The 9,715-nt window shown below is 37.7% G+C and overlaps 1 pseudogene; it reads left to right on the top strand.

The window, feature by feature from the left end:
• The first annotated feature begins 786 nt into the window (after positions 1 to 786).
• LOC101000998 lies at positions 787 to 8,069 on the top strand (annotated as a pseudogene).
• Positions 8,070 to 9,715: the final 1,646 nt, after the last annotated feature.

Here is a 9,715-nt window from a genome sequence, read left to right on the forward strand (position 1 = left end):
ACTTAATCACCTTCTGTTCAGAAGTCCATGCCAAACCCTATTAAAAGCTCCATCAGTTTAGGAATTTCTTATCTGAAGAGTCTGTTTGCCCTCTCTCTCCCGAAAATTGTCTTCAATAGAGTAAACTTGATTAATGGGCTGTTTCATTTTTCAGGATAAAGCTAACATTTTCCTTTTACCAGAAACACTAGCAAATTACTTGATTAATATCAAAAAGCTCTCATTCACACATAACCTTTGAATAAACAAGTTGTGATACTGTTGGCAACATGCTAAGAGGTATTCCTGTAAGTAGGCTATAAAGGAAATTGCCTTTGTAATTAAATGTATAAAAAGGGAACCTGTTTTTGCTTGCTCAAATCTATTTTTTTTTCTCTTGTAAGTGAAGAATATATAATGAGGTTGGACCAAAGCAGAATGCAAAAATTCTTTATCTATGCTAAGGTTTTATTTGCATTTCTGTCACCTCTGGAAGCCCAGGAAGAAAACTGTGAAACATTTATGAAACTTGAATGCTTGAATGGAGTTTCTAATTCTTAATTTTAAGGCTTTCCAACTTTTTCTTTTCCTTTTTTTTTTGTTTTGTTTTGTTTGTTTTGTTTTTTAGACAGTCTTGCTCTGTCACGCAGACTGAAATGAAGTGGTGCAATCTTGGTTCACTGCAACCTTGGCCTCCTGGGTTCAAGTGATTCTCCTGCCTCAGCCTCCCGAGTAGCTGGGATTACAAATGTGTGCCACTATGCCTAATTTTTGTAGTTTTAATAGAGATGGAGTTTTGCCATGTTGGCCAGGCTGGTCTCAAACTCCTGGCCTCAAGTGATCTACCCATCTCAGCCTCCCAAAGTGCTGGAATTACAGGTATGAGCCACCACGCCTGCTCTCTAGCTTTCTCTTAAAGTTTGACAATAAGAGTTAGTCAATCCCATGTTGATTGAAAAATACCTACACCTCCAAAAGACTTTCCTAATAATTAATTACCTGAAAACCAGAGTTGGAATATAAGGTGTTCTAATGTGGCCGCAAAGAAAGGCCTTTGAATAAGAAAAGATTCTATACTAAAATGCAGGAAGGAGAAATGAACTAAAATATTATGCCCTGATCATATACAAAATACTATATAAAAGTCTTATTTCATGTAGAAAATTAAACTACCCTTTACTGAAAATTAATTGCCTATCTACTATTCATTTCTCCCCTACAGATAATTGCTAAAACACCACGTGTAATAGCACTTTGCTCAGATCCAGTCAATGGGTTGTCATTAGTCCAAGCCAGAGGTTGGCAAACTATGGGCTTGTAGGCTAAACCAGGCCCACCATTTATGAGCTAAGATTGGTTTGTACATTGCTAAATGGTTGAAAAAAATCAAAAGAGGAATATTTCATCATACGTGAAAGTTATATTAAATTTCATTGTCCATAAAATTTATAAGAACACAGCCACACTCAATCATTAACGTATTGACTATGGTTGCTTTTGTGCTACAATGGCAGGATTGGGTGATTACAACAGAGACTGGCCATATGGCCTGCAAAGCTTACAATATTTACTATCTAGCCTGTTACCAAAAAAAGTTTGTCGACCCCTGGTCTAAGCCAATTGTGATACTCTTGTATCTTTCTTTTCCAGGCTCCAATCCAGCTGGCAGTGCCCATGTGACAATGAAACACAAGCAGAGGTCTGCCAGAAGGAATTCTGGAAAAGCTTGGCTTTCTTCATATAAGGCTGGCATCTTAACTCCCCTTCCGGCCTTGAATTTGAAAGTAAAATCTGGATGTCAGAACAGCCATCTTGCAACCATGGGGTGATGAATATAAAAGTAAAAGCCAGCACCAGGAGGGGTAAGTAACTTAGTCCCTGATAGGATTGTTGAGCAGCTGAACCAAGGCCAATACCTGCTTACTGCCAGACTTCCTCTTATGTGAGAAAAATTAACCCTCCTCTCTGTAAGACATTCTTCAGTGGGCACGCATTGAGTCACTTACAAGCTAATGTCTTCCTTACTGACGTTACCTCCTCTTTCTTTCCTTTAGGCACAACCTATTTGTTCTTAATATTTATAAAGAGAGTTGTGGGGCCAGAGGACCCATCCTGACATTCTTTCACTACACAGTGATTAGGTAGACATCTAATATCTTCATAGCCAAAGCCACACTTGAATTTGCTTATCAGTAAAAAAACCTAGTATCCCCAGCAGCATTATTTTGATGTTTGGGGGAATGGCTATGAGAACAGTCTAGTTCTCTGTGTTACTATAAATAGCTCATGGCAGAAGGACATCTACATTATTCCTCCTGCATCCTCTCCACTCAAGTTAGATGTCCCATCCTCTGTTCACCCATAATGTTTAGGTCATGATGCTATCACACTCATTACACTATATTTAGATATTATGTTAAATTATGCAGTCAACTGTGGATGCCTTATGGACATCGACCATGTGTTACTCATCTCTGTCACTAGCATCTAGCATAGTGCCCCAGATATTATAGATGGTGAAGGAAAGAAGGCAGTTGTCATATAAAAGAATACAATGTGGAAGACAACAAATACATTCGTTAATTTATTAGACATTTATTGAGTGCTCAGTATATGCCTTTCTCTAGGTGATGGGGATAAAGCGACGAATAAAACCAGTATCGTAATAAAAGCAAGCATTTACTGAATTCTTCCTAAATTCCAAGATAGAATTCTAAGCACTTTATATATTGACTTAATTAATCTTCACAGTACTCTGTCATTCCCATTTCAGAGATGAAAAACCTGATGCACAGAGAAGTTAAGTAACTTGCCCAAGATTACACAGCTAAAAGTGATAGAGTTGGATCTCTATCTATATTCAAGTGTGCAATTCCAGGATATTTACTACCATACTTTCAAGCTGCTTCTCTGATGCATTAGGTGCAGGGAATACAATATGAAGAAAACAATTGCTCTCCATTATGGGATTCCAAAGCAGAATAAGGTAAGATACAGTTTACATATTGGAGGACAGCAAAGTCTAGAGTCATTCCACTGGGTTTCAATTGCTGGCTGCAGCAGATACTGTGTACTTCTCAGTGTGTTGCATAACCGTTCTGTGCCTCAGTTTCCTTATAAATGAATTGGAATAATAATATCTAACTCAGAGTGGTTATAAGGATTGCATGCATTAATATACGTAAAGTACTTAAAACAATGCCTGGAATATTTTAAGTTTAAACCAAGGGTTGAGTATGATTATTACTATTGTTTTGGATGGTTTTATAATTATTATAGTACATAATAATAACAATAGCTATTACCATTATCCTTATATGTAAGGCACAGGTAGTCAGATCATAAATGGTGTAACAAAAATTATATAATTGAAGTGACTGAATGTTAAACAGGTGTATTGGTCAGAGTTCTCCAGAGAAACAACCAATAAGATGTGTGTGTGGGTGTTTTTGTATGAGTTTGTGTGTGTGTATGTATGTATTTCATGTGTGTGTGTGTGTGTGTGTGTGTGTGTATTTGTTATAAGGAACTGGCAATTACACAGGCTAAGAAATCGCAAGAGGTCTGCAGTTGGCAAACTGGAGACCCAAGGGAAACTGGAGACCCAAGGGAGCCAATGGTATAGTTCCAGTCTGGCACAGTAGCTCCCTTGTTTGTCTGTTGATTCAGAGGCATGAGAAGACTAAAGTGGCCGGATGGCCATCTTAGCTTCCAGTAATGGAATCATTGTTGTGTCTCTTGATGGAAGCATTCCTCCCTTTGGAACTAGGCTAGCAGAGCATAAGGTCGTGGGAACAGGAAGAAAAAAAAATTGCTAGTGGGTTTTTAGGAGTAATAATGAATGCTGTAACTCTGATTTCCAACCCTTGATTTCTGGACCTGTAAATCTTGGCTATAGATCAACATCACCATATATTGTATTGGATGCTGAATTTGCGCATATATAGCCTTCAGGAGAACCTTGCCCTAGCCCTGCAAGGTATTGCCACTAAGCTGTCACTATAACTGAGTCTTCAAAAACCTATTCCACCATTCTATCAAGCTAGCTGCTTCATGATGGTGGGGGACATGGTAATACCAGTGAATTCTACGAGCATTAGCAAATTGCCACACTTATTTTGCTACGAAATGAGGTCCTTGATCCAAGCTATGCTGTGTGGAATACCATGACAGCAGACAAGGCATTCTGTAAGTCTATGGGTAGTAGTTTTAGCAGTTTTCTCTATGAATTCAAGATGATCTCTTATACAGAGTCATCAAGTGTTTAGCCATGTCTATTGTATGCATGTTAAACTTATTGCTTATATAAACAAGACTTTTATTTTATGACCACATTCTTGATCCTCTGACTTCATGGATTTTAACAGTTTTATGTTGTGTTATGTTAATGCCATGAGGAAGCAATGTGACGATGGAAAGACAGGGATAAAACTATCACCGCCATGGGGGAACATGTGTGATTAAACAGGGAGAACACTTTTATCTTGAGCCGTTTTTCAATGGACAGAAAGTAGGAGTTTGAGACCTGGAACCAGGAGAGAAATGAGCCTTGAAGGAGGAAGAGGCAAAGACTCCAGTGGTGTGCCTCAGCCTAGGCCTGGGAAAACTGGGAGGACTCAAGCTCAGAGAAACAACCTTACTAGGCCATTAAGTCCAAGCGCTAGAGACGAAATCAAAAGTGAGGAAAAAGGGCCCTGAACCAGAAGCTGGATCCAGCCATGCAGTGGTTAAAAATGCTGGGGCAAATGAAAGTAATAGAAGCAACTGCTGTACAAGTACCCAGAGTGCCCTGGGTTCCTCCCGTGGGTCACAGCCTTACAGTACCTTTCCAAAGATTCAGTGGCCCACGTTGCTTTAAAGTAAAGAGTAAAATGTAGGGTGTAGAGGATGAGTAGCATCATCTGATATTCAAAACACCACTTTTTATAACACTAAATTTTTTCAGGTTGATTGTGCTTTCTTCATTTTTCTACAGAACTATTCATTTGTTAATTCCTTGCTCATTTCATAAGGAATGGAAGAGATTTAAAATGCCCTATGTAATAAAAATAAGTTATGCAATGGGAATAGAAGTGGAGAATTATAAAAAAGAAAATATGAATATAAATGGGATATTGAGACAAATGACAGAAGACAGGGGACAATGTTTTTCTTTAATTCCTCAATGTTATGTGAAAAGCCTCAATTAAAATACAACAGAAGCCCATCTTACAATCTATTACTATGCAATAAAGTCAAAACGAAGACTAAACTGGGTTTGCGTCAGTGCAGCTGTCTCATTCCAGTCCCGTCACTATATAGCTGCATCATTCTTTTCAAACCAATTAGGAGTCCTTCTTCTCAGCTTCCTCTTACATAAAACAACACATCATTACTTAGTGCTAAGAGCCAAAGCTAAGTATTAGCAATCTCTAGGTCCTCCTCCAACCCTTGACCTCGGAAAACAGATCTTCATTTTTTTCCGCTGTTAAATGTAGATAATGTGGAAATTAAACATATAATGTATCTGGTGCACTTAGCAGAACTCCATGACATTCGAAAATATTCTATAATGGTAGTTGTTTAAAAATAAAGTGTTGAGGTAAGTGATCTTTAAAGTCTCATGTAGTCCAAAAATTCTTATTCTTTGAAGTGACTCATTTTTCATGTGAAGTTTCAATAAGCGTTACTCTTTTATCAGAGTTTGCTAGAAGAATATATCTCTGAATCACGTAACTGACTATATATTTGGCAAAACCACTAGGGAATCCAAGTAAAAGAAATGCAAATCGACGGCAAAACTGACTATAAAAGTTTGTAAATCCTTTTAAAAGAATGAATTACAGATTGAAAGCTTTGCCTTGGTTTCATATGAAACTTAGATTAAGACAAACACTTAAACCAAAATACTACAGTGTAAAGGAAAAGTACATAAACTCTCTCTCCCCCCTCATTCTGTTTTGCAAAACACAATAATAATTCTAACAGGAAATGAATTGGAAGTTACATTGGATCACAAGAGAATACTTACAAGAGAGTATGAAAAAAGATGACTTTTCAAATTAGTCTCTTTGAAGTTTATAGGAAGAAAAGCAGAAAACTTTTTCTAGGGGAAGTAGTGTTTTTGTCGGGGTGGTAGGGGAGTGCTGTTTCTGTGTGGGTGGAGTCTGTCATGGATGATCCTGATAGATTCTTGGCTGCTGCCAAAGGTTAGAAGAAGAATTGGGGATGGGATAGAGGCAGGAATCACCTTTTACTGATGACCAAGTAAGTAATCAAAACTATGGCAGAAACTTCACTATGTTTTCTCACTTAATCCTTAATATCCTGACAGGTAGTTCCATTCTTTCAAATTTAGCAGATGAAAACCAAGATTACAAGAATTGCAAGAATTAAGTAACTGCCCAGGATTCAACTATTTATAGATAAGCAGATATATGGTGATTAGAAAATGAGTTTATCTGACTCACACTTATGCTTCCTGCCAGGCTCAGAGAACTTTTGCCTTGTGTAGCCAGTTGCATACCTACTTCAGTCAGACTTAGCTGACACGTACCACAATCATGGTAGCTGCGATCACGATGATTGGGATACAAGGCTTTTAGCTGACCTTACAGAGGGAGGAGGGTACATCTGTTCTTTTATCTCTTTGCAGTGGCTTTGGGGAAGGGAGTGCCAAGGTGGGAAATGATATGGTGAAAATAGCCTGAGGCAGGGCAGAAGAATCCCTGCAGATGGCATCTTGTCACTCCTTTCTCAACTTTCCTGAAGAGAAGGGAGAGGTTACTGACAATAACAATGTAAAAATGCCTTGTACACAGCTCTTTTTCGCATCTTGCAAGATGGCGGGTGAAGAAGTTAAGAAGCCGGATACTAAAGACAAGAAACTCGAAGCCAAGAAGGCTGATGCTGGTGGCAAGGTGAAAAAGGGTAACCTCAAGGCTAAAAAACCCAAGAAGGAAAGCTCCATTGCAACAGCAATCCTGTCCTTGTCAGAGGAATTGGCAGGTATTCCCGATCTGCGATGTATTCCAGAAAGGCCATGGAAAGAGGAAGTACTCAGCCACAAATCCAAGGTTAAAAAGAAAAAGGAGAGGGTTCTTGCAACTGTTACAAACCAGTTGGTGGTGACAAGAATGGCAGTACCTGGGTGGTTTAACTTCACAAAATGCCTAGATATTATCTTACTGAAGATGTGCCTCAAAAGCTGTTAAGCCATGGCAAAAAAAAAAAAAAAAAAAAAAACCCTTCTGTCAGCACGTGAGAAAACTGCACGCCAGCATCACCCCAGGGACCATTCTGATCATCCTCACTGGACACCACAGGGACAGGAGAGTGGTTTTCCTGAAGCAGCTGGCTAGTGGCTTATTACTTGTGACTGGACCTCTGGTCCACAATTGAGTTCCTCTACGAAAAACACACCAGAAATTTGTCATTGCCACCTCAACCAAAATTGATATCAGCAACGTAAAAATCCCAAAACATCTTATTGATGCTTACTTCAAGAAGAAGAAGCTGCAGAAGCCCAGACACCAGGAAGTTGAAATCTTTGACACAGAAAAAGAGACATATGAGATTACAGAGCATCACAAGATTGATCAGAGAGCTGTAGACTCACAAATTTTATCAAAAATCAAAGCCATTCCTCAGCTCCAGGGCTACCTGCGATCTGTGCTTTCCCTGATGAATGGAATTTATCCTCACAAATTGGTGTTCTAAATGTCTTAAGAACCTAATTAAATAGCTGACCAAAAAAAAAAAAAAAACCTTGTACACAAACACTATTTTTATAATTTATAGAGAACCTCCAGGTATATTATATTATATATATAAACACATTATTCTATTCATCTTCATGGCCATAATTTGTGGTTTTGAAGAGGATACTAAAATACAGGGACCTAAAGTACTAGCCAGTGGCAGACACATACACAAACCCAGATTTCCTAACTACTTTGCATTATAATCCCAGCATCCTCTAAAAGATGTCTGTCGGTTTTCATATAACTTTCTAGTTTCACAGGGGAATTGCAAAGCTTACTTCCTATTTGAAATTAAGATCCTTTACCCCCTCAGAAGAAAGCTTCTAAATACAAAAAAAAAAAAAAAAAGGCATAATAATGAGCTTTCCTGACTAAATCAACCATCTCTCATACCCTCAAATATTACCCTCCCTTTGCTTCCTGCAGTGTCCAAAGTAAGTTCAACCCAAACAGTAGGAGGTTGCAGGGCATAGAAATTGGAAGTTGAAAGAGGTTGAATAACATATAAGAATGAGCCCTTATGAATAGTGAAATCTTGGTTTAGAAAAACAACCTTTTTGGAGGAGCCCCCAGGGTGAAGAGAAGTGACCCTGTTACTTAGAGACAAATCTGGAACTATGAACAATCTCTTTTTAGTTTCTTGTCTTTCAAAATGCATGATCCTACGAAAACCATTCTTAGCCAATTGAATAATCCATTGAACAAAAGACATAGATGGTATTCTGAGTAGGTAGGAGATTCTGAGAATTTTTTTAGATGCAACTTCTCTGTTTCTTGTTAATTACATTTGATCACTGATACCTTGAGATTAGTGCGAGGTTGTCATTGCAGGTGGAATTAATATGTACCAGCAGTTTGGTGTAAGAAATAATTTCTATTGTATTGACTGACAACAGATGAGAAACAGTGCTGTGCAAATATAATAGGAAAACCTCTTTGGGGACTCCTGAAGAATTATGTGGCAAAACATGGGATTTGGGTACAATGATTTATTCATCTTTATTTCTTTATTGAAGGACATCAAGAGCTAAGAAAATGGAAGACCAACCCAGTTCATCACAGATATTCAAAATTATAGAAGTAAAGAAAACATTTATGGCAATGATTCTGAACTAATACTGAAACTGAAACATTACTTGATCTCAAATTACTTCTTTTAAGTCAACTTGGGAAATGACATAACCGTATTTAATTCCTCTGAGAAGAATTGTACAGTTCCAACCATCTGCTAAATTAAGCAGCAGTGATTATAATGAACATTTACAACAGACCTGATACAAAAGGGGATAATAACTTTATGCATAAAACAAAGTCCTAGGAGGCTGTTGCAAACTCCAAGCTGAAGCTCAAACTTAGGAGAACAGATTTTTTAGTGAACTCAAACTATAAGGATAGTGAAGGTCAAAGTGTAATAGCACATTTCTTTAAATTATGTATTTATTTATTTTAGGAAAACAACCACCAAATATGATCAAACTGATAGTTGTCCAGATTCTTTCTTTTACATGTCTCACCAGACCTCTAGTTGTCTTTATCTTTTCTTTTTTTTCTGGTAATAATGTAAATTTTGTTTCTGATTTCTTTATTTTCCTCCTCTCTGTACAGGTGAAAGAATCCTCAGCAGAACCTCTGACAGATAGAACAAGACCCAACAAATTACAATAGCTAATCTCCTAAGCACCAGTAACCTTGAGAGATAATTATTAGTCTAGTGGTTTTCTTCTTTGGTCTTGAAAAAGTGTTCCGTATTTCCACAGTTTTCTTAGAGTGTTTATATATGTGCACAGGTCCACATACTTTTTCCCCAGATGGGAGGTAAAATGATATCAATAATAATAATAACAAAGTATTTGGCCTTAGAGGTCCCAGAATGTTGTCTCTGTCCATTCTTCAACCAGGAAACGTATTTTCAATGCATAACGTTATATTATTAAATACTAGCAGAGACTCATCATCAAAAAAGGAAAGAAATTTGTGCTTATGTGTAGCCTCAA

Source organism: Papio anubis, chromosome 9 (genome assembly GCF_008728515.1).
Source record: "Papio anubis isolate 15944 chromosome 9, Panubis1.0, whole genome shotgun sequence".
NCBI classification, from domain to species: domain Eukaryota; kingdom Metazoa; phylum Chordata; class Mammalia; order Primates; family Cercopithecidae; genus Papio; species Papio anubis.